We start from the raw sequence: 25,254 nt of genomic DNA, 5'->3' as shown, positions 1-25,254 counted from the left end.
ATGTGTATTACTTTCTTGTCCAACATTAGTAGAACAGTAAAAATAAGTTGTACTTAAATATTGAAACTGCATGTTTTATTATTTAATGTAGGTTCAGGCTGGGACCAGGGGTACTGAGAGCATGGACTGGGATGCAATGGTTATGCAGATGTATAAATCAATATATTCATAAACTATATATATTTGCATTGCATGATATATTTGTAATGAATTTTACTCTTATTCTTATCAAATTAAAAGGAGTGGTATGACATCATGCATACACTACTATATTAGTATATTATTATCTATCATTATAACTATCTGGCTTCATAAAATAAAAATATGTGATTGATGTGTTTTTTATGAGAATTCTTAATTACTAGTTCTCTCAAACTTAGAAAAATCTAATTAAGTGAGATTCCTCGTATTTGAGAATATATACAACTTCCTTTAATGCATAACAATTAATATAGTACTCCCTTCTATAGATGATTATCAACATTGATATTTATGACTAGAAAAGAAAAACCAAAATTACGTGAAACTAAATGAACCGTGTGGGAGCCAAACAATACAACTAATAATTCTGCATCAGATCGTATTCTATCCTTACATTATCATATACTTTTTAGTTTTATTTATTGATTATTATATGATTGGGCACATTTATTAATCTTAGAGATAGTATAATATTTTATATATAACCCAAGAAAGTAACCATATTCAAAAAGCTTCATCACTCTCGCACTCAATCATAGTCTCATTGCTGGACTACCTTTGCCGGGAAGACTTTCAATACTTCACATTGAATACTCCTTAAACCAGCGGCTCTGATACTACTTGTTAGGTCACCATCGGTTCTGATACCACTTGTTGAGTCACCATTGGCTCTACCTTTGCTAGAAAGACTTTCGATACTTCACCTAAAATATTATTTAAACCAAACCGATTAACCATAGGCTCTGATACCACTTATTGGGCCACTGTCGACTCTGATACCACTTGTTGGGTCATGTTTTGTAATCCATCAAATATAGCTTTTCATTTTCTAGTTCAACAAATCTTTTTGTATCTGCAACAATTCTTTTTTTTAATGATAAGAAAGGGTTTTTGTCAATTTATTTTTATAAAAAGTTAAGCTATCTCTAATATCTTATTTTATTTTCTTCTTATTTCAGATATGGAAGCTAACTATCATCGAGTTAGTTGCTATCGCCTTTCTCATGTTTGGCCTAACATGCTCGACCATTATTTTAGAGTCAAACAAACTTGCTCTTATTTTGTTAGCTCCAGTTGCAGTGATTGTGAAGAATTGACTTAAGTTACAAAATACATCCATCAATATTGGAAATATTTGTACCTGGTCTCCAATAATTCAACTTGCATGAATAGTTTTATTCATATGTGTGACATGAACATATTTTGGCAGTGAGGTATACCGCAGTATCATTTTATATTTTTTTAAAAATAAAAATAATACTTGAGATGAGATTTTGGAATTTTTGTTTATTTATTGTACCATGAACGTAAGCCTTGCTTATAATATTAATTGTATATAATAACAAAATTTGATTTGATGTTAACATATTAATTAAAAGGAGGATGTGTGTATGTTATAATATTAAATATTGATGAAGTTATTTATGGTGATTAATAAAAGTTGGAGAGTTAGCGAAAATCGCTGTAGAAGCCATTGTCATGCTCAACATCCTCATAGTCGGGTATGTCTTTCTATAAAATCTACCTTCACTTTCATATAATTATATAAATAATTAATTATTATTTTATTATAATAGGATCTATTTATGAAACTTGGTAAATATAACTATTTATATTGTCTCTTTATAGAATGAGTAATTTTATCACATGATATTAGAGTTCTATACTCTAAAGTCTAAATACTAAATACTATATAAATAAATAAAAAGATAGACTAAGAAAAATACTAAATACTTATGGTCATGATTGCATGCATTATTTTCTTAAACTAATTAATAAGATGATATTATTTAATTATTCTTTTTAAATTTTGATATATATAATTTTCTTAAAAATAATACATGTTGATTGATAAGAAAATGATTAAGTCAAAATACTATTTATTATATTAAAAAAAGTTATGCATGTTGTAATTACGATTGATGAAAATCTAATTTTTAAAAAAATACAATATCTATACACAAAAAATCAAATGTAAAAGAATTTTATTGCATAGATAATTAAACATAAACTAATTGTTATAACGATATTATTAATTTACATGCCAGCATCAGGGGATCAATGAACCCAATAAGAACATTAGGTCCAGCAATTACAGCAAACAATTACAAAATCATTTTCACTAAGACTGCCTTCCAAATCTGAAATAAAAAGAAGAAAATAAAATAAGATGCCATCCTTTGTTATATTAATCTTAGAGATAGCATAATATTTTGTAATATAACCCAAGAAAATAACCTTATTCAGGAAGCTCCATCACTCTCGCACTCAATCATAGCTGGACTACCTTTACCGGAAAGACTTTTAACGCTTCACCTTAAATACTCTTTAAACCAGACCAATTAACTATCGGCTCTGATGCTACTTGTTAGGCCACCATCGGTTCTGATACCACCTGCTGGGTCAACATCAGCTCTACCTTTTTCAGAAAGACTTTCGATGCATCATCTAGAATACTCTTTAAATCAAACCGATTAACCATCGACTCTGATACCACTTATTGGGCCACTGTCGGCTCTGATACCACTTGTTTGGTCATGTTTTGTGGTCCATCAAACATAACTTTTTATTTTCTAGTTCAAAAGATCTTTTTGTATCTGCAATAATTGTTTTTTTTTAAATAATAAGAAAGGGCTTTTGTCAATTTATTTTTATAAAAAGTTATGCTATCTCTAACATCTTATTTAATTTTCTTCTTATTTCAGATATGGAAGCTAATTATCATCGAGTTAGTTGCTACCGCCTTTCTCAAGTTTGTCCTAACATGCTCGACCATTATTTTAGAGTCAAACAAACTTGCTCTTATTTTGTTAGCCCTCGTTGCAGTGGTTTTGAAGAATTGACTTAAGTTACAAAATACATCTATCTATATTAAAAGTATTTGTACCTGGTCTCCAATAATTCAACTTACATGAATAGTTTTGTTCATATGTGTGACATGAACATGTTTTGGCAGTGAGATATACCGCTGTATCATTTTAATTTTTTTTTTAAAATAAAAATAATATTTGAGATGAGATTTTAGAATCTTTGTTTATTTATTGCACCATGAATGTAAGCCTTGCTTTTAATATTAATTATGTGTAATAACTAAATTTGATTTGAGTTAACATATTAATTAAAAGGAGGATGTATGTATGTTATAATATTAAATATTGATGAAGTTGTTTATGGTGATAAATAAAGGTTGGAGAGTTAGCAAAAATCGCTGTGGGAGCCATTGTCATGCTCAACATCCTCATAGTCGGGTATGTCTTTCTATAAAATCTTCCTTCATTTTAATATAATTATATAAATAATTAATTTTTAATTTATTATAATAGAGTCTATTTATCAAACTTGGAAAATATAACTATTTATATTGTCTCTTTATAGAATGAATAATTTTATAACATGATATTAGAGTTCTATGCTCTAAAAGTCTAAAATACTAAATACTAAATAAATAAATAAAAAGATAGACTAAGAAAAATACTAAATACTGTGAATGTATGGAGAGGAGGGAGGTAGTGAGCGCTGTGAATGTATGGAGAGGAGGGAGGTGGTGATAGCTTTGAATGTATGGACAGGAGGGAGGTGGTGACCGCTGTGAATGTATGGAAAGGAGGGAGGTGGTGAGCGCTGTGAATGTATGGACAAGAGGGAGGTGGTGAGCGCTGCGAATGTATGGAGGGGAAGGAGGTAGTGAGCGCTGTTTTTGTATGGAAAGGAGGGAGGTGGTGAGCACTGTGAATGTATGGACAGGAGGGAGGTGGTGAGCGCTGTGAATGTATGGAAAGGAGGGAGGTGGAGGGAGGTGGTGAGTGCTGTGAATGTATAGAAATGAGGGATGTGGTGAGCGCTGTGAATGTATGGACAGGAGGGAGGTGGTTAGCGCTGTGAATGTATGGAGGGGAAGGGAGGTAGTGAGCGCTGTATTTGCATGAAAAGGAGGGAGGTGGTGAGCACTGTGAATGTATGGAGAGGAGGGAGGTAGTGAGCGCTATGAATGTATGGAGAGGAGGGAGGTAGTGAGCGCTGTGAATGTATGGAGAGGAGGGAGATGGTGAGTGTAAGGCCCACATCGGTTGGAGAGGGGAACGAAGCATGCCTTATAAGGGTGTAGATACCTCTCCCTAGCATGACGCGTTTTGACGAGTGAGTGTGGGGGGCTTCGGCTATCATCCCTATCCTCAAAGGCAAAACCATGAGGCCTTGTGTGCCAAAGCGGACAATATCGTGCTAGCGGGTGGTCTGGGCTATTACAGATGGTATCAGAGCCAGGTTCCCTGATCGATGTGCCAGCGAAGGCGCTGGGCTCCCTTAGGGGGGTGGATTGTAAGACCCACATCAGTTGGAGAGGGGAACGAAGCATGCCTTATAAGGGTGTGGATACCTCTCCCTAGCATGACGCGTTTTGACGAGTGAGTGTGGGGGGTTTCGGCTATCATCCCTATCGTCAAAGACAAAACTGTGAGGCCTTGTGTGCCAAAGCGGACAATATCGTGCTAGCGGGTGGTCTGGGCTGTTACAGATGGTATCAGAGCCAGGTTCCCAAATCGATGTGCCAACGAGGGCACTGGGCTCTCTTAGGGGGTGGATTGTAAGGCCCACATCGGTTGGAAAGGGGAACGAAGCATGCCTTATAAGGGTGTGGATACCTCTCCCTAGCATGACTCATTTTGACGAGTGAGTGTAGGGGCTTCGGCTAGCATCCCTATCGTCAAAAGCAAAACCGTGAGGACTTGTGTGCCAAAGCGGACAATATCGTGCTAGCGGGTGGTCTGGGCTGTTACAGATGGTATCAGAGCCAGAATCCGGATCGAGGTGCCAGCGAGTGCGCTGGGCTCCCTTAGGGGGGTGGATTGTAAGGCCCACATCGGTTGGGGAGGAGAACGAATTATTCTTTATAAGGGTGCGGATACCTCTCCCTAGCATGACGCGTTTTGACGAGTGAGTGTGGGGGGCTTCGGCTAGTATCCCTATCGTCAAAGATAAAACCGTGAGGCCTTGTGTGCCAAAGCGGACAATATCGTGCTAGCGGGTGGTCTAGGTTGTTATAGTGAATGTATGGAGAGGAGGGAGGCAGTGAGCGCTGTGAATGTATGGACAAGAGGGAGGTGGTGAGCGCTGTGAATTTATGGAGAGGAGGGTGGTGATGAGCGCTGTGAATGTATGGAGAGGAGGGAGCGCTGTGAATGTATGGAGAGGAGGGAGGTAGTGAGCGCTGTGAATGTATGGAAAGGAGGGAGGTGGTGAGCGCTGTGAATGTATGGAGAAGAGGGAGGTAGTGAGCGCTGTGAATGTATGGAAAGGTGGGAGGTAGTGAGCGCTGTGTATGTATGGAAAGGAGGGAGGTGGTGAGCACTGTGAATGTATGGAGAGGAAGGAGGTAGTCAGCGCTGTGAATGTATGGAAAGGAGGGAGGTGGTGAGCGCTGTGAATGTATGGAGAGGAGGGAGGTAGTAAGCGCTGTGAATGTATGGAAAGGAGGGAGGTGGTGAGTGTAAGGCCCACATCGGTTGGAGAGGGGAACGAAGCATGCCTTATAAGGGTGTGGATACCTCTCCCTAGCATGACGCTTTTTGACGAGTGAGTGTGGGGGGCTTCGGCTATCATCCCTATCGTCAAAGGCAAAACCGTGAGGCCTTGTGTGCCAAAGCGGACAATATCGTGCTAGTAAGTGGTCTGGGCTGTTACAGATGGTATCAGAGCTAGGTTCCCGAATCGATGTGCCAGCGAAGGCGCTGGGCTCCCTTAGGGGGGTGGATTGTAAGCCCCACATCAGTTGGAGAGGGGAACGAAGCATGCCTTATAAGGGTGTGGATACCTCTCCCTAGCTTGACGCGTTTTGACGAGTGAGTGTGGGGGGCTTCGACTAGCATCCCTATCGTCAAAGACAAAACCGTTAGGCCTTGTGTTCCAAAGCGGACAATATCGTGCTAGCGGGTTGTCTGGGCTGTTACAGATGGTATTAGAGTCAGAACCCGGATCGATGTTCCAGCAAGGGCGCTGGGCTCCCTTAGGGGGGTGGATTGTAAGGCCCACATCGGTTGGAGAGGGGAACGAAGCATGCCTTATAAGGGTGTGGATACCTCTCTCTAGCATGACGCGTTTTGACGAGTGAGTGTAGGGGGCTTCGGCTATCATCCCTATCGTCAAAGACAAAACCATGAGGCCTTATGTGCCAAAGCGGACAATATCATGCTAGCAGGTGGTCTGGGCTGTTACATTCACAGCGCTCACCACCTCCCTCCTTTCATAATGAAGAATTGCAAGTGTTTGCCATTTCCTCCTCTTGCCAAAAAGGTAATACGCACGTACTAAGCCACATCTCTAATTATCTCCCGACTCCTTTTATTACTAATTTTTTTTGTAACTGTTTCTTCACTTAACTAATTTCAAATTTGTATGATTAGGTAACCGCAGTGTTCGTTGGCACATTTATGCTGATGTTCGCTGGAATAGCGGCGGCAATAATGAACGAGAAGACTAATGGATTGGAAAGTCAATTGGGCTGCGCTGTCGTCACCGGCCTTGCGGTGACAGTCATCATCCTGTCCACCGGACACATATCCAGTGCACATCTCAACCCCGCTGTCACCATATCATTTGCTGCCATAAAGCACTTCCCTTGGAAGAAGGTAAGAACTCAGTGATCTATCTATATATGGAATGCATGTGAATGTTCATTAAAATATATATGGCATGCATGCAGGTGCCAATGTATATTGGAGCACAGATATTGGCATCAGTGTGTGCCGCATTTGCACTGAAGGAAGTGTATCATCCATTTATGGGGGGTGGAGTGACGGTTCCTTCAGGAGGATATAGCCAAGTTTTGCTTTAGAATTCATCATCAGCTTCAATCTCATGTTTGTTGTCACTGCTTTCGCCACTCACACTAGAACTGTAAGCATATGTTATATTATGTTTATAATATTTAATGTGCTAATTGCCAATAATTTCTTGCTTAATTAAGTAATAATATTGATGAAATTGTTTATGGTGATAAATGAAGGTTGGATAGTTCGCGGGAATGGTGGTGGGAGCCACTGTAACGTTCAACATCCTCATAACTGAGTATGTCCTTCTATCAAAGTAAATTTATTCTTTAAGATGGACTTGACTAAATTCTTTATAAGGGGCTATATAAATTTCATGTCTCAATATATATGGTTCCCATTATCAATAATAATAATAATAATAATAATAATAATAATAATAATAATAATAATAATAAAAGGTACGTTAAGATAAGAAGGAAAAATATGTCTTCATAAGTACTGAAAATGAAAGACATGCTCTTTCTATTATTCATTCCTTCACGTTATGGATATTCTCACCATATGATCTTAGTTTAGAAGAATTTTTGTTGGATTGATTAATTATTACGTGTATATATATATGTCCTACTAGACCAATTTGTAATCACAAATAATTGCACAAATGTAATAAATAAATAAATAATTAAATAAAAAGATAGACTAAGAAAAATACTAAATATTTATGGTCATGGTTCTATGCATTATTTTTTTAAACTAATTAATAAGGTGATATTATTTAATTATTCTTTTTAAATCTTGATATATATAATTTTCTTAAAAAATAATACATGTCACTACAACAAATCCTTAAGGTAGCGACGGTTATTTTGCGGCGGTTTTGTAAATGTGCCGCGAAAAGACAAATTGCGGCACATATAGCGGCGGTTAAAGGTTGGGGCTGCAATCAGGACGACATTTAGCGGCGGTTTTAGCAAAACCGCCGCTATATTGTTGTAAGGTTAACATTTTGCGGCGGTTTTCTTCAAACCGCCGCTATATTGCCGGTCAGGTTTGTATTTCGTGGTTTCTTTTCGAAAACTGCCGCGATATGTCCGCCGGTGACTTCTCTTGTTAGGCATTTTGCGGCGGTTACTTTTAAACCGCCGCAAAATGCGTATTACCACATATTGCAATGTTTTCTTTAGTAATAATCATTTGGGTATAATCTAGTTAAGTAAATACTACTATCTTAAACTATATATGTTTAAATCATTGTTACTTAAACTCGTAACACTTTTTCTACATTCGTTTTACATAAATAAAAATTTCACAAGTTAAATAAGCTATATATGTTAACTCATGTGAACAAATTTACCAATAAGATTTTTTTGTTTACTTTATTGGCATTTAAATTTGCATTCAAATATGGATGTAAAAGAAGAAAATAAAATTATATTCTTGACTAATTAAAAATCAAACATTTTTTAAAAATAATAATTATATATATCTTCTATAAAATATTAAAAATAATAATTAAAAATATTTTCTACAAGTCATTAAAAATTCAAAATGTTATAATTTTACAAAAATTATAATTTTAAATTATCATTTTTTTATTTTAATGATTTGTTGGGCATTTATTAAAATAAAAAATTTATTTTTTTTTAAATAACAATCTTAGCTTGTATTCTTAGATATAAGAATTCATAATAACTAAATTTAAATTAAAAAAAATGTTTTATCAAAATTAAATACTAAATAGAATAAAAATATTTTTATATAAAAACCAATCAATTATCTACATATTATTATGGTTAATAGATTCAATAATGCTAACTGACCAACAAAATATAATATTTTTGACAAATATTTTACTAATTTTAAATATTAAAGACTAAATTCTAAATCGTAATAAATATTTTTAGAAAATATTTTATTTTTAATAATTTAGAAAAAATATTTATAACTATTGTTTTTTTTATTTATGATTGAATATACTCTTTATTGAATTTATTATGGATATTATTAGATGTACTCTTTATTGTACTCTTTATATATGCTTGGATCATATATAAATAGACGTAAATTAATTCGATCTACTATGGTCCAAAATTAATTCGAAGCAGACTCATTCGAATTACTAGGGACGACCTAGCGTGCATAATTCGAATCACCCTGGTTCGAACTACCATAAAACTACATGCAAGCATAATTCAAATTGGACAAATTCCAATTACAAGCATTATTACTAATTCGAATAGGACTAATTCAAAGTAGTGTTTGTTTGTCTAATTCAAATGAGACTGATTCGAATTACATAAGAATGTGCTTTTGGGAGATCCTGGTAATGTTTTTCAATTTGGTAGAATTGTGTAATTTAGTCCTCCATTTGATTTAATTGTGAATTTTACCCAATATATAAGGTGCCTATAATAACAATGATCAGATATATAAAGTATACAACAAAAATCTGTGTGGCAATTAAATGTGTTCATATGATATATATAATTATTAGCGCTATATACATCGAAGAGACATTTGGCTTGGTGGTAACATGACATTGTTAAAGCTTTTCTTTCCTCCAGGTTCCAAGTTCGAGCCATACCTTCTTCGTTTGTGGAAGGCTTTACAAAGTTAATATTCTATCCACACGTTGTGGGTCTAATGGTGGACCACCGGACGGTCCGGTCCGATTCTAATAACTATAAACGGAAATACTAAAATTTGGCGGCGGTTTAGAACCGCCGCAAAACAAATGTTGTTTTCGTTTATTTGTTATTTAGCGGCGGTTGCAAACCGCCGCAAAATTGATAGATGTTTAGCGGCGGTTATTCCAGCGGTTGACTAAAACCGCCGCTATCCGTTTTGCCGCGCCCTATCTTCCGGCGTTTCATAAAACCGCCGCGAAATGTTTCGCGGCGGTTCAAAACCGCCGCTAAACGGCTCCAGGAACCGCCGCTAAATGGCGTTTTTGTTGTAGTGTGTTGATTGTTAAAAAAATGTTTAAGTCAAAATAATATTTATTATACAAAAAAAAGTTATGACGTAGTCATCCTTTGTTATATTAATCTTAGAGATAGCATAATATTTTGTAATATAACCCAAGAAAATAACCTTATTCAGGAAACTACATCACTCTCGCACTCAATCATAGCTGGACTACCTTTACCGGAAAGACTTTCAATGCTTCACCTTGAATACTCTTTAAATTAGACCGATTAACCATCGGCTCTGATACTACTTGTTAGGCCACCATCGGTTCTGATACCACCTGCTGGGTCAACATCAGCTCTACCTTTTTCAGAAAGACTTTCGATACATCATCTAGAATACTCTTTAAATCAAACCGATTAACCATCGACTCTGATACCACTTATTGGGTCACTGTCGGCTCTGATACCACTTGTTGGGTCATGTTTTGTGGTGCATCAAACATAACTTTTTATTTTCTAGTTCAAAAGATCTTTTTGTATCTGCAACAATTGTTTTTTTTTAAATGATAAGAAAGGGCTTTTGTCAATTTATTTTTATAAAAAGTTATGCTATCTCTAACATCTTATTTAATTTTCTTCTTATTTCAGATATGGAAGCTAACTATCATCGAATTAGTTGCTACTGCCTTTTTCATGTTTGTCCTAACATGCTCGACCATTATTTTAGAGTCAAACAAACTTGCTCTTATTTTGTTAGCATTCGTTGCAGTGATTTTAAAGAATTGACTTAAGTTACAAAATACATCCATCTATATTAAAAGTATTTGTACCTGGTCTCCAATAATTCAACTTACATAAATAGTTTTGTTCATATGTGTGACATGAACATGTTTTGGCAGTGAGATATACCGCTGTATCATTTTAATTTTTTTTTTAAAAATAAAAATAATACTTGAGATGAGATTTTAGAATCTTTGTTTATTTATTGCACCATGAATGTAAGCCTTGCTTTTAATATTAATTATGTGTAATAACAAAATTTGATTTGAGTTAACATATTAATTAAAAGGAGGATGTGTGTATGTTATAATATTAAATATTGATGAAGTTGTTTATGGTGATAAATAAAGGTTGGAGAGTTAGCAAAAATCGCTGTGGGAGCCATTGTCATGCTCAACATCCTCATAGGCGGATATGTCCTTCTATAAAATCTTCCTTCACTTTCATATAATTATATAAATAATTAATTTTTAATTTATTATAATGGAGTCTATTTATGAAATTTGATAAATATAACTATTTATATTGTCTCTTTATAGAATGAGTAATTTTATAACATAATATTAGAGTTCTATGCTCTAAAAGTCTAAAATACTAAATATTAAATAAATAAATAAAAAGATAGACTAAGAAAAATACTAAATACTTATGGTCATGATTGCATGCATTGTTTTCTTAAACTAATTAATAATGTGATATTATTTAATTATTCTTTTTAAATTTATATATATATATATATATATATATATATATATATATAATTCTCTTAAAAAATAATACATGTTAATTGTTAAGAAAATGTTTAAGTCAAAATAGTATTTATTATATTAAAAAAAAGTTATACACGTAGTAATTAAGATTGATGAAAATCTAATTTTTAAAAAAATACGATATCTATACACAAAAAATCAAATGTAAAAAAATTCTATTGCATAGATAGTTAAACATAAACAAATTATTATAATGATATTATTAATTTACATGCCAGCATCAGAGGATCAATGAATCTAGTAAAAACATTAGATCCAGCAATTACAGCAAATAATTACAAAGTAATTTTCACTAAGGCTGCCTTCCAAATCTGAAATAAAAAGAAGAAAATAAAATAAGATGTCATCCTTTGTTATATTAATCTTAGAGATAGCATAATATTTTGTAATATAATCCAAGAAAGTAACCTTATTCAGGAAGTTCCATCACTCTCTCACTCAATCATAGCTGGACTACTTTTACCGGGAACACTTTCAATGCTTCACCTTGAATACTCTTTAAATCAGACCGATTAACCATCGGCTCTGATACTACTTGTTAGGCCACCCTCGGTTTTGATACCACCTGTTGGGTCACCATCGGCTCTACCTTTGTCAGAAAGACTTTCGATGTTTCACCTAGAATACTCTTTAAACCAAACCGATTAATCATCGGCTCTGATACCACTTATTGGGTCACTATCGGCTCTGATACCACTTGTTGGGTCATGTTTTGTTGTCCATCAAATATAGCTTTTCATTTTCTAGTTTAAAAGATCTTTTTGTATCTGCAACAATTATTTTTTTTAAATGATAAGAAAGGACTTTTGTCAATTTATTTTTATAAAAAGTTATGCTATCTCTAACATCTTATTTTATTTTCTTTTTATTTCAGATATGGAAGTTAACTATCATCGAGTTAGTTGCTACCGCATTTCTCATGTTTGGCCTAACATGCTCGACCATTATTTTAGAGTCAAACAAACTTACTCTTATTTTGTTAGCTCCAGTTGTAGTGGTTTTGAAGAATTGACTTAAATTACAAAATACATCCATCTATATTAGAAGTATTTGTACCTGTTTCCCAATAATTCAACTTGTATGAATAGTTTTGTTCATATGTGTGACATGAACATGTTTTGACTTTGAGATATACCATTGTATCATTTTATATTTTTTTAAAAATAAAAATAAAACTTGAGATGAAATTTTGAAATCTTTGTGTATTTATTACACCATGAACATAAGCTTTGCTTATAATATTAATTGTATGTAGTAACAAAATTTGATTTGATGTTAACATATTAATTAATAGGAGGATGTGTGTATGTTATAATATTAAATCCTATTATAATAAATTAATAATTAATTATTTATATAATTATATGAAAGTGAAGGTAGAATTAATAGAAGCACATAACTGACTATGACGATGTTGAGCATGACAATGGCTCCCACCGCGATTTCCGTTAACTCTCCAACCTTTATTTCTCACCCTGAACAACTTTATCAATATTTAATATTATAACATACACACATCTTACTTTTAATTAATATGTTAACATCAAATCAAATTTCGTTACTACATACAATTAATATTATAAGCAAGACTTACATTCATGGTGCAATAAACAAACAATGATTCTAAAATCTCTTCTCAAGTATTATTTTTATTTAAAAAAAAATATAAAATGATACAGCAATATATGTCACTGCTAAAACATGTTCATGTCACACAAATGAACAAAACTATTCATGCAAGTTAAATTATTGGATACCAGGTACAAATACTTTTAATATAGATGAATGTATTTTGTAAGTTAAGTCAATTTTTTAAAACCATTGCAATTGGAACTTACAAAATAAGAGAAAGTTTGTTTGACTCTAAAATAATGGTCGAGCATGTTAGGTCACACATGAGAAAGACGGTAGCAACTAACTCGATGATAGTTAGCTTTTATATCTGAAATAAGAAGAAAATAAAATAAGATGTTAGAGATAGCATAACTTGTTATAAAAATATATTGACAAAAGTCATTTCTTATCATTAAAAAAAATTATTGTTGCAAATACAAAAAAGATCTTTTGAACTAGAAAATGAAAAGCTATGTTTGATGGACCACAAAACATGACCCAACAAGTAGTATTAGAGTCGACGGTGGCCCAATAAGTGGTATCAGAGTCGATGATTAATCGGTTTGATTTAATGAGTATTCAAGGTGAAGTATCGAAAATCTTTCTGGCAAAGGTAGAGCCGATGGTGACCCAATAAGTGGTATCAGAACCGATGGTGGCCTAACAAGTATTATCAAAGCCGATGGTTAATCGGTATGGTTTAAAGAGTATTCAAGGTGAAGCATTGAAAGTCTTTCCGGTAAAGGTAGTCCAGCAATGAGACAATAATTGAGTGCGAGAGTGATTGAGCATCCAGAATAGGATTACTTTCTTGAGTTATATTACAAAATATTATGCTGTCTCTAAGATTAATATAACAAAGGATGACATCTTATTTTATTTTCTTCTTTTTATTTCAGATTTAGAAGACAGCCTTAATAAAAATTGCTTTGTAATTGTTTGCTGTAATTGTTGGACCTAATGTTCTTACTGGGTTCATTGATTTCCTGATGGTGGCCTGTAAATTAATAATATCATTATAACAATTAGTTTATGTTTAACTATCTATGCAATAGAATTCTTTTACATTTGATTTTTTGTGTATAGATATAGTATTTTTTTTAAAATTTGATTTTCATCAATCTTAATTATTACGTGCATAACTTTTTTTTAATATTATAGATACTATTTTTTTGACTTAAACATTTTCTTAACAATCAACATGTATTATTTTTTAAGAGAATTATATATATCAAGATCTAAAAAGAATAATTAAATAATATCACCTTATTAATTAGTTTAAGAAAACAATGCATGCAATCATGACCATAAGTATTTAGTATTTTTCTTAGTCTATCTTTTTATTTATTTATATAGTATTTAGTATTTTAGACTTTTAGAACATAGAACTCTAATATCATATTATAAAATTACTCATTCTATAAAGAGCCAATATAAATAGTTATATTTACCAAGTTTCATAAATAGACCCTATTATAATAAATTAATAATTAATTATTTATATAATTATATGAAAGTGAAGAATGATTTTATAGAAGGACATACTCGACTATGAGGATGTTGAGCATGACAATGGCTCCCACCGCAATTTTCGCTAACTCTCCAATCTTTATTTTTCACCATAAACAACTTCATCAATATTTAATATTATAACATACATACATCCTCCTTTTAATTAATATGTTAACATCAAATCAAATTTTGTTACTACACACAATTAATTTTAAAAGCAAAGCTTACGTTCATGGTGCAATAAATAAACAAATATTCTAAAATTTCATCTCAAGTATTATTTTTATTTAAAAAAAATGTAAAATAATACAGCAGTATATCTCACTGCCAAAACATGTTCATGTCACACATATGAACAAAACTATTCATGCAAGTTGAATTATTGGAGACTAGGTACAAATACTTCTAATATAGATGGATGTATTTTGTAACTTAAGTCAATTCTTCAAAACCACTGCAATTGGGGCTAACAAAATAAGAGCAAGTTTGTTTGACTCTAAAATAATGGTCGAGCATGTTAGGCCAAACATGAGAAAGGCGGTAGCAACTAACTCGATGATGGTTAGCTTCCATATCTGAAATAAGAAGAAAATAAAAAAAGATGTTAGAGATAGCATAACTTTTTATAAAAATAAATTGACAAAAGTCCTTTCTTATCATTGAAAAAAAAAACAATTGTTGCAGATACAAAAAGATCTTTTGAACTAGAAAATAAAAATTTATGTTTGATGGACCACAAAACATGACCCAACAAGTGGTATCAGAGCCGACAGTGGTCCAATAAGTGGTATCAGAGCCGATGGTTAATCGGTTTGATTTAAAGAGTATTCTACGTGAAGTATCGAAAGACTTTCTGAAAAAGGTAGAGCCGATGGTGACCTAACAGGTGGTATTAGAACCGATGATGGCCTAACAAGTAGTATCAAAGCCGATGGTTAATCGGTCTGGTTTAAAGAGTATTCAAGGTGAAGCATTGAAAGTCTTTCCGGTAAAGATAGTCCAGCTATGATTGAGTGCGAGAGTGATTGAGCTTCCTGAATAAGGTTACTTTCTTGGGTTATATTACAAAATATTATGCTATCTCTAAGATTAATATAACAAAGGATGGCATCTTATTTTATTTTCTTCTTTTTATTTCAGATTTAGAAGGCAGCCTTATGAAAATTGCTTTGTAATTGTTTGCTGTAATTGCTGGACCTAATGTTCTTACTGGGTTCATTGATTTCCTGATGGTGGCCTGTAAATTAATAATATCATTATAACAATTAGTTTATGTTTAACTATCTATGCAATAAAATTCTTTTACATTTGATTTTTTTGTATAGATATAGTATTTTTTTAAAAATTCGATTTTCATCAATCTTAATTATTACGTGCATAACTTTTTTTAATATTATAAATACTATTTTGACTTAAACATTTTCTTAACAATCAACATGTATTATTTTTTAAGAGAATTATATATATCAAGATCTAAAAAGAATAATTAAATAATATCACCTTATTAATTAGTTTAAGAAAACAATGCATGCAATCATGACCATAAGTATTTAATATTTTTCTTAGTCTATCTTTTTATTTGTTTATTTAGTATTTAGTATTTTAGATTTTTAGAGTATAGAACTCTAATATCATGTGATAAAATTACTCATTCTATAAAGAGATAATATAAATAGTTATATTTACCAAGTTTCATAAGTAGACTCTATTATAATAAATTAATAATTAATTATTTATATAATTATATGAAAGTGAAGGTAGATTTTATAGAAGGACATACCCGACTATGAGGATGTTGAGCATGATAATGGCTTTCACTGCAATTTTCGCTAACTCTCCAACATTTATTAATCACCATAAACAACTTCATCAATATTTAATATTATAACATACACACATCCTCCTTTTAGTTAATATGTTAACATCAAATCAAATTTTGTTACTATATATAATTAATATTATAAGTAAGGCTTACGTTCATGGTGCAATAAATAAACAAAAATTTCAAAATCTCATCTCAAGTATTATTTTTATTTTAAAAAAAATGTAAAATGATACAGCGATATATCTCACTGCTAAAACATGTTCATGTCACACATATGAACAAAACTATTCATGCAAGTTGAATTATTGGGGACCAGATACTAATAATTCTAATATTGATGGATATATTTTGTAACTTAAGTCAATTTTTCAAAATCACTACAACTGGGGCTAACAAAATAAGAGCAAATTTGTTTGACTCTAAAATAATGGTCGAGCATGTTAGGCCAAACATGAGAAAAGCGATAGCAACTAACTCAATGATTGTTAGCTTCCATATCTGAAATAAGAAGAAAATAAAATAAGATATTAGAAATAGCATATAAAAATAAATTGACAAAAACCCTTTTTATCATTAAAAAAAAACAATTGTTGCAGATACAAAAAGATCTTTTGAACTAGAAAATGAAAAGCTATGTTTGATAGACTATAAAACATGACCCAATAAGTGGTATTAGAGCCGACAGTGGCCCAATAAGTGGAATCAGAGCCGATGGTTTATCGGTTTGGTTTAAAGAGTATTCTAGGTGAAGTATCGAAAGTCTTTCTGGTAAAAGTAGAGCCAATGGTGACCCAACAAGTGGTATCAGAACCGATGGTGGCCTAACAAGTAGTCAGAGCCGCTGGTTAATCAATCTGGTTTACAGAATATTCAAAGTGAAGCATTGAAAGTCTTCCCGGTGAAGATAGTCCAGCAATGAGACTATGATTGAGTGCGAGAATGATAGAGCTTTTTGAATCGGGTTACTTTCTTGGGTTATATATAAAATATTATACTATCTCTAAGATTAATAAATACGCCCAATCATATAATAATCAATAAATAAAACCAAAAAGTATATGATAATGTAAGGATAGAATACGATTTGATGCAGAATTATTGGTTGTATTGTTTGGCTCCCACACGGTTCATTTAGTTCCACGTAATTTTAATTTTTTTTTTTAGCCATAAACATCAATGTGGATAAACATCTATGGAAAGGAGTGCTATATTAATTGTTATGTATGAAAGGAAGTTATATATCTTCTCAAATACGAGGAACCTCACTTAATTAGATTTTTCCAAAAGTTTGAGAGAACTAATAATTAAGAATTCTCATAAATAATACATCAATCACATATTTTTATTTCATGAAGCTAGATAGTTGCAATGATAGATAATAATATACTAATATAGTAACGTATACATGATGTCATATCACTCCTTTTAATTTGATAAGAGTAAGAGTAAAATTCATTACAAATATATCATGCAATGCAAATATATATAGTTTATGAATATATTGATTTATACATCTGCATAACCATTGCATCCTAGTCCATGCTCTCAGTACCCCTGGTTCCAACCTGAACCTACATTAAATATTAAAACAAGCAGTTTCAATATTTAAGCACAACTTATTTTTACTGTTCTACTAATGTTAGACAAGAAAGTAATACACATAAATTTATATGAAGATAGGTCTACAACAATTATTTTATTGGCATGTTTGTCTGGATGGTGGTGTCCAACATAAAAAATTAGTATATGATACACTTATACTACTTATTCAGTGGTCCAATTGAATGTTACATATTTATTGACTAAAATCTTGTAACAAATGACAGTTAGTATTGGAAAAATTTTAAAATAAGTAATAATTAAACTACTATAGAACTGGTGATATTGAAATATTTTATGGGAATATAATATTTTTGTGGATTCTTTTTATAGGGAAAAAAATTACGTGGATTCCATTGAGGACTAATAATTTTTTTCTTTTATACACTTCTTTTTAAAAAGGAAAAGTATAGAGGCCAGCAACTTTATTAAATTTTAGTCAGTATGTAACTAGCAAAATAAAAATGAGTAACTTCACACCATTGGATGAAATTTCACACCATTAAAAACATCATTAATAACTATTTAATGGTCATAAATCACAAAAATTACTGCCTCTAACACTCCTCTTTTAAAACTTCTCATTGAGGACTATTCTTTTTGGCTATTGATTATTATACATCCTTACTTCTGTAGGGCCTGAGAAAGAGATAAAGTATGTCATATTGGGTGACAAAGTATCTTAACTGCACCATGGTTTAATTTTTTCTGTATAACTTCTGATTTAAAGTTCTTATTTAATTTTGTGTTAATTTTTGTATTTAACTTCTAATATTTTGGTCCTGTGACTTTTAATTACAGTGAAAAATGATAGGGATCAATAGTTTAATAATTAAGAAAAAGTGAATTCAGCAAAGAAAACAATGAGGCTGAAACGGATATTTGTAACAGATAGAATATTCTGCATATTAAAAGTTAGTAGTATGTAGAGAAACTAAATATATAGAGAATAATCAACAATTTTCTGCTTCCAATATGCATCTAAATGATTCTGACACAGTGCGAAAAGATTGCCATAAAATATAGAGAAATTAAATCAACAGTAGATGCAAAGCATAAATTTGGTTTGTGATTAATACAGTAAAGGATAAATATGGCAGCTAAAATATGAAAAAAACCCAAATAAAGACTTTAGGTTTGTAATGTTCATCTATATCCACTTTTTCAATTTCCTAGCACAGGGTAATGTATCCACTGAATAATCAACAGCCAATAACGCAGCAAGCAAACCTTGGATCTGAAATTAAAAAGCGAAAAGCATTAGATGGAAACCTTGTATCTGAAATTTGAGAAGAAAAGAATAGATCCTAAGAATAACAATGTAAATTTTCCCACCTTAGCAAGTCCCATAATCACAGTTATTGTACCAGATACCAGGTGAATTTACTAAACATACAAAAACAAATCAGACCGATTAACTATCGGCTCTGATACTACTTGTTAGGTCATCATCGGTTCTGATACCACTTGTTGGGTCACCATCGGCTCTACCTTGGCCAGAAAGGCTTTCGATACTTCACATTGAATACTCTTTAAACCAAACCGATTAACAATCGGCTCTGATACCACTTATTGGGTCACTATCGGCTCTGATACCACTTGTTGGGTCATGTTTTGTGGTCCATCAAATATAGCTTTTCATTTTCTAGTTCAAAAGATTTTTTTGTATATGCAACAGTTGTTTTTTTTTAGTGATAAGAAAGGACTTTTGTCAATTTATTTTTATAAAAGGTTATGCTATCTCTAACATCTTATTTTATTTTCTTTTTATTTCAGATATGGAAGCTAACTATCATCGAGTTAATTGCTACCGCCTTTCTCATGTTTGGCCTAACATGCTCGACCGTTATTTTAGAGTCAAACAAACTTGCTCTTATTTGTTAGTCCCAGTTGCAGTGATTTTGAAGAATTGACTTAAGTTACAAAATACATCTATCTATATTAAAAGTATTTGTACCTGGTCCCCAATAATTCAACTTGCATGAATAGTTTTGTTCATATGTGTGACGTGAACATGTTTTAGCAGTGAGATATACTGCTGTATCATTTTATATTTTTTAAAAAAAATAAAAATAATACTTAAGATGAGATTTTAGAATCTTCGTTTGTTTATTGCACCATGAACATAAGCCTTTTTTATAATATTAATTGTATGTAGGTAACAAAATTTGATTTGATGTTAACATATTAATTAAAAGGAGTATGTGTGTATGTTATAATATTAAATATTGATGAAGTTGTTTATGGTGATAAATAAAGGTTGAAGAGTTAGCGAAAATCGCGGTGAGAGCCATTGTCATTAGGGGTGGCAAAATGGGTCGAGCCCGCCGGGCCGATCCGCAAAACCCGCTAAAAAAGGCAGGTTGGGCTAGGATTTCGAACCCGCCAAATTAAAAAAATCTGCCAAACCCGCACCGCCAAATTGGCGGGTTTTGGCGGGGCGGGGCGGGCCGGTCCGCCGGGCCGAAGCTTTATATTTTTCTTTTTTTATTAAATAAAATAGTGGTTACTATTATAAAATTAATAATTATAGAATTTTTAAACATTTTTTTTCATTTTTTGTTTTTATTCTTCTTTTAGTTATTAACTTTATTTATTTTATTTTATAATTTCGTATATATGCTCAAATTATGTGACTTATTTTTTAAAATAAAGATGATTTTATTGACAAATATTATTTTGAACAATTTTATTGAAGTTAAAAATTAAAAAAAATAGTAAACAAATTATATTAAAATTTGACTATTTTTTATTTGTATTTTATTTTTTAATTATTATTTTTTGATTAATTTTAATGAATTTTATTTTTCAAAAAAAAAGAAAAAAGAGTCAAGCGGGCTAGCCCGCCAACCCGCCAATCTGCCATAAAGCGGGGCGGGCTAGCATTTTGAACTCATTTTAGTTGGCGGGGCGGGCCGGTCCGCCCCGTTTATGAGGCGGGCCTAGGCGGGACGGAGCGGGTTGGGGCGGGCCAGCCCGCTTTGCCACCCCTAATTGTCATGCTCAACATCCTCATAGTCGGGTATGTCCTTCTATTAGATCTACCTTTACTTTCATATAATTATATAAATAATTAATTATTAATTTATTATAATAGGGTCTATTTATGAAACTTGGTAAATATAACCATTTATGTTGTCTCTTTATAGAATGAGTAATTTTATGATATGATATTAGAATTCTATACTCCAAAAATTTAAAATACTAAATATTAAATAAATAAATAAGAAGATAAACTAAGAAAAATATTAAATACTTATGGTCATGATTGCATGCATTATTTTTTTAAATTAATTAATAAGGTGATATTATTTAATTATTCTTTTTAAATATTGATATATATAATTCTCTTAAAAAATAATACATGTTGATTATTAAAAAAATATTTAAGTCAAAATAGTATTTATTATATTAAAAAAAGTTATGCATAAAGTAATTAAGATTGATGAAAATCTAATTTTTAAAAGAATACGATATCTACACGCACAAAATTAAATATAAAAAAATTTTATTGCCTAAATAGTTAAATATAAATTAATTATTATAATAATATTATTAATTTACAAGTCAGCATTAGAGAGATTCATAAACCCAATAAAAATATTAGGTTCAATAATTATAGCATACAATTACAAAACAATTTGAGTTTATTTGACAACTCCAATTCTTAGTGCACTTAGTGATACCGGTACTTATTCTGCTGTTAAACTTTCGAATGAAGATGAAAACTCTAAACTCTAGGCTCCTTCAAATTCTGGAAGCTTCAGAAGGTGATTATTACATTAATTGATTATTAGAATCAATCAACCGCACAAGATATATATAAACTTATATGTGTCATATATGTATAATAAATAATATATGTAAATAATATATGTAAAAAAGTATATATTGTGGAAATTAGCAAATGAGAATAATAATAAGGGTAAAAAACCCAAATAAACCAAGTTGAGAAGTTTATTATCCAAATCAGCTAAAACAAAAATTATTTCAGCAATTTATTAATGGCCATTTATATATAATTCGAATCAATATGATTCAAATTATAAATACATGTAATTTAAAACAACTTGCTTCGAATTACGTTTGAATGGATATGCATGTAATTCGAATCAAGTAGAATCGAATTAGAGAAGAGTAAATCGAATTGACTCGATTCAAATTAGTAGGCTCACGTGACTTTATAGAGTTCGAATCATATTGATTCGAATTATTCAATGTTGGTGACACTAGGTAGTTCGAATTACGTTGATTCGAATTACTAGTGAGTTGCCTATATAATGCTACGTTAGTTGGATATATATCAAATTTTATTTTTCACATTCTTATTTGGATAGTTGGATATATATCTTATAGTTGATACAAAAATATTTACTGTATAATTTTATTTTTCTAAAAATATTATATATATATATATATATATATATATATTTTGATGATTACACAATTTTAGAAATATTTAAAAAGTATTATTAAAATTAAAATTATATTTTTTATTATTTGACAATAAAATTAAAAATTAAAAATTAGGGATTAATATTGCTAGGTAGCCAGTAGTTGTGGTGGCAAATTTGTATCCTAACAAAAATATTAAGAATTAATATTGTTAGGTAGACAAAAAAAAAACAGTCAGAACTTGCCTTATTTAGCATTAATTATATAAATTTGGTTACAAAATATTTCATTAACAAAATTAACTATTAGGAGTTAAATAAAAGTTTTTATATAATTAACTCCTAATAGTTAATTTTGTTAATGAAATATTCTGTAACCAAATTTATATAATTAATGCTAAATAAGGTAAGTTTTGACTGTTTTTTTTTGTCTACCTAACAATATTAATCTCTAATATTTTTGTTAGGGTACAAATTTGTCACCACAAGTACTGGCTACCTAGCAATATTAATCCCTAATTTTTAATTTTTAATTTTTAATTTTATTGTCAAATAATAAAAAATATAATTTTAATTTTAATAATACTTTTTAAATATTTCTAAAATTGTGTAATCATAAAAAAAAATATATATATATATATATATATAATATTTTTAGAAAAATAAAATTATACAGTAAATATCTTTTGTATCAACTATAAGATATATATCCAACTATCCAAGTAAGAATGTGAAAAAAAAATTGATATATATCTAACTAATGCAGCATTATATAGGCAACTCACTAGTAATTCGAATAAACTTGATTCGATCTACCTAGTGTCACCAACATTGAAGAATTCGAATCAATATGATTCGAACTCCATAAAGTCACGTGAGCCTACTAATTCGAATCGAGTCAATTCGATTTACCTTTCTCTAATTCGATTCTACTTGATTCGAATTACATGCATATCCATTCAAACGTAATTCAAAGCAAGTTGTTTCGAATTACATGTATTTATAGTTCGAATCATATTAATTCGAATTATATTTAAATGGTCATTAGTGGATTGTTGAAAAAAATTTTGTTTTGACTAATTTGAGGAATAAACTTCTCAGTTTAGTTTATTTGGATTTTTTACCGTAATAATAATGTTTGCTATGTATGCATATATATTATATATTGGAATGTAATAATGGTGTTTAGATATATATGGATAAGATTGGTTGGGTGAATATATCCAAGAAAATAAATGAGTATAAATTTGGCCCACTATTGGTAACGTTTTTGTTTAAACAAAGAGTTTTAATTAGGATGGACAGTGGATTTATACTCTTTTCTTTTTCCCTTAAATTTTTGAGTTTACATGTGATATTTTACTTATTTTATTTATAATTTTTTTCGTTCAATTATCGTTTCTTTAATTAAGTCTTTTTAATTTTCAGTGATTTTTTGAAATGATTACGTTATTATGTAGTCATTTAATGTTTTTAATGATAAACACTCATGTACAACTTTTATATAAAGTAAAAAGTTAAAAGCGATTAAATAATAATTTATTTAAATATATCAAATCATTTAACTATTTTTAATTAATAATTTTACATAAAAATAATTATATATGAATTTCTACCGTTTTTAATATGCCAAATTTTTTATTTACTTTTTCTAAAACTACTCTCTTAATACAAAATAGTTGCTTGTAATTTCGTATGTTTCCAACTTATCATACACATACACTTATTTTTTTATATATATGAGTAATAATGAGTGATAATATTTGAATCTTATTTAAAAATGATAGTCAAATTTAGTACTCAATATAATTTGGTCTTAAATATAATTGCTTTGAATGAACAAAACAATTACTACTTACATATTACAATCCCAAAAAAGAAGAGTAGCATGACTTATTGCATTTGGAAAAAACAAAAAGAAACATAAGGAACAATAATAAAGACAAAGAGAAGAACACAAAAAAAATTGATTAGTAAGTTGAGTTATGAGTGAAGTGATGAGTATTATTATGTCTACCCTCAAGTGCACGACAGAAAGAGACCCTTGAAATGAATTAGAAAGCACCATAAAATCAACTTTTTCCTCCCAAAGGCCTTTAGGCAGAGACGACCTGCCTGAAGCTCCATCACTCTCGCACTCAATCATAGCTGGACTACCTTTGCCGGAAAGACTTTCAATGCTTCACCTTGAATATTCTTTAAACCAGACCGATTAACCATCGGCTCTGATTCTGACATAGTGCGAAAAGATTGCCATAAAATATAGAGAAATTAAATCAACAGTAGATGCAAAGCATAAATTTGGTTTGTGATTAATACAGTAAAGGATAAATATGGCAGCTAAAATATGAAAAAAACCCAAATAAAGACTTTAGGTTTGTAATGTTCATCTATATCCACTTTTTCAATTTCCTAGCACAGGGTAATGTATCCACTGAATAATCAACAGCCAATAACGCAGCAAGCAAACCTTGGATCTGAAATTAAAAAGCGAAAAGCATTAGATGGAAACCTTGTATCTGAAATTTGAGAAGAAAAGAATAGATCCTAAGAATCACAATGTAAATTTTCCCACCTTAGCAAGTCCCATAATCACAGTTATTGTACCAGATACCAGGTGAATTTACTAAACATACAAAAACAAATCAGACCGATTAACTATCGGCTCTGATACTACTTGTTAGGTCATCATCGGTTCTGATACCACTTGTTGGGTCACCATCGGCTCTACCTTTGCCAGAAAGGCTTTCGATACTTCACATTGAATACTCTTTAAACCAAACCGATTAACCATCGGCTCTGATACCACTTATTGGGTCACTATCGGCTCTGATACCACTTGTTGGGTCATGTTTTGTGGTCCATCAAATATAGCTTTTC

The 25,254-nt window shown here is 31.1% G+C and overlaps 1 pseudogene; it reads left to right on the top strand.

The window, feature by feature from the left end:
* Positions 1 to 6,384: 6,384 nt before the first annotated feature.
* On the top strand, positions 6,385 to 21,721 carry LOC130965425 (aquaporin NIP6-1-like; annotated as a pseudogene).
* Positions 21,722 to 25,254: the final 3,533 nt, after the last annotated feature.

This window comes from Arachis stenosperma, chromosome 3 (genome assembly GCF_014773155.1).
Source record: "Arachis stenosperma cultivar V10309 chromosome 3, arast.V10309.gnm1.PFL2, whole genome shotgun sequence".
Taxonomy (NCBI): domain Eukaryota; kingdom Viridiplantae; phylum Streptophyta; class Magnoliopsida; order Fabales; family Fabaceae; genus Arachis; species Arachis stenosperma.
Note: the sequence above shows the minus strand (reverse complement) of the source record. Positions and strands in the feature narration are given on the sequence as shown.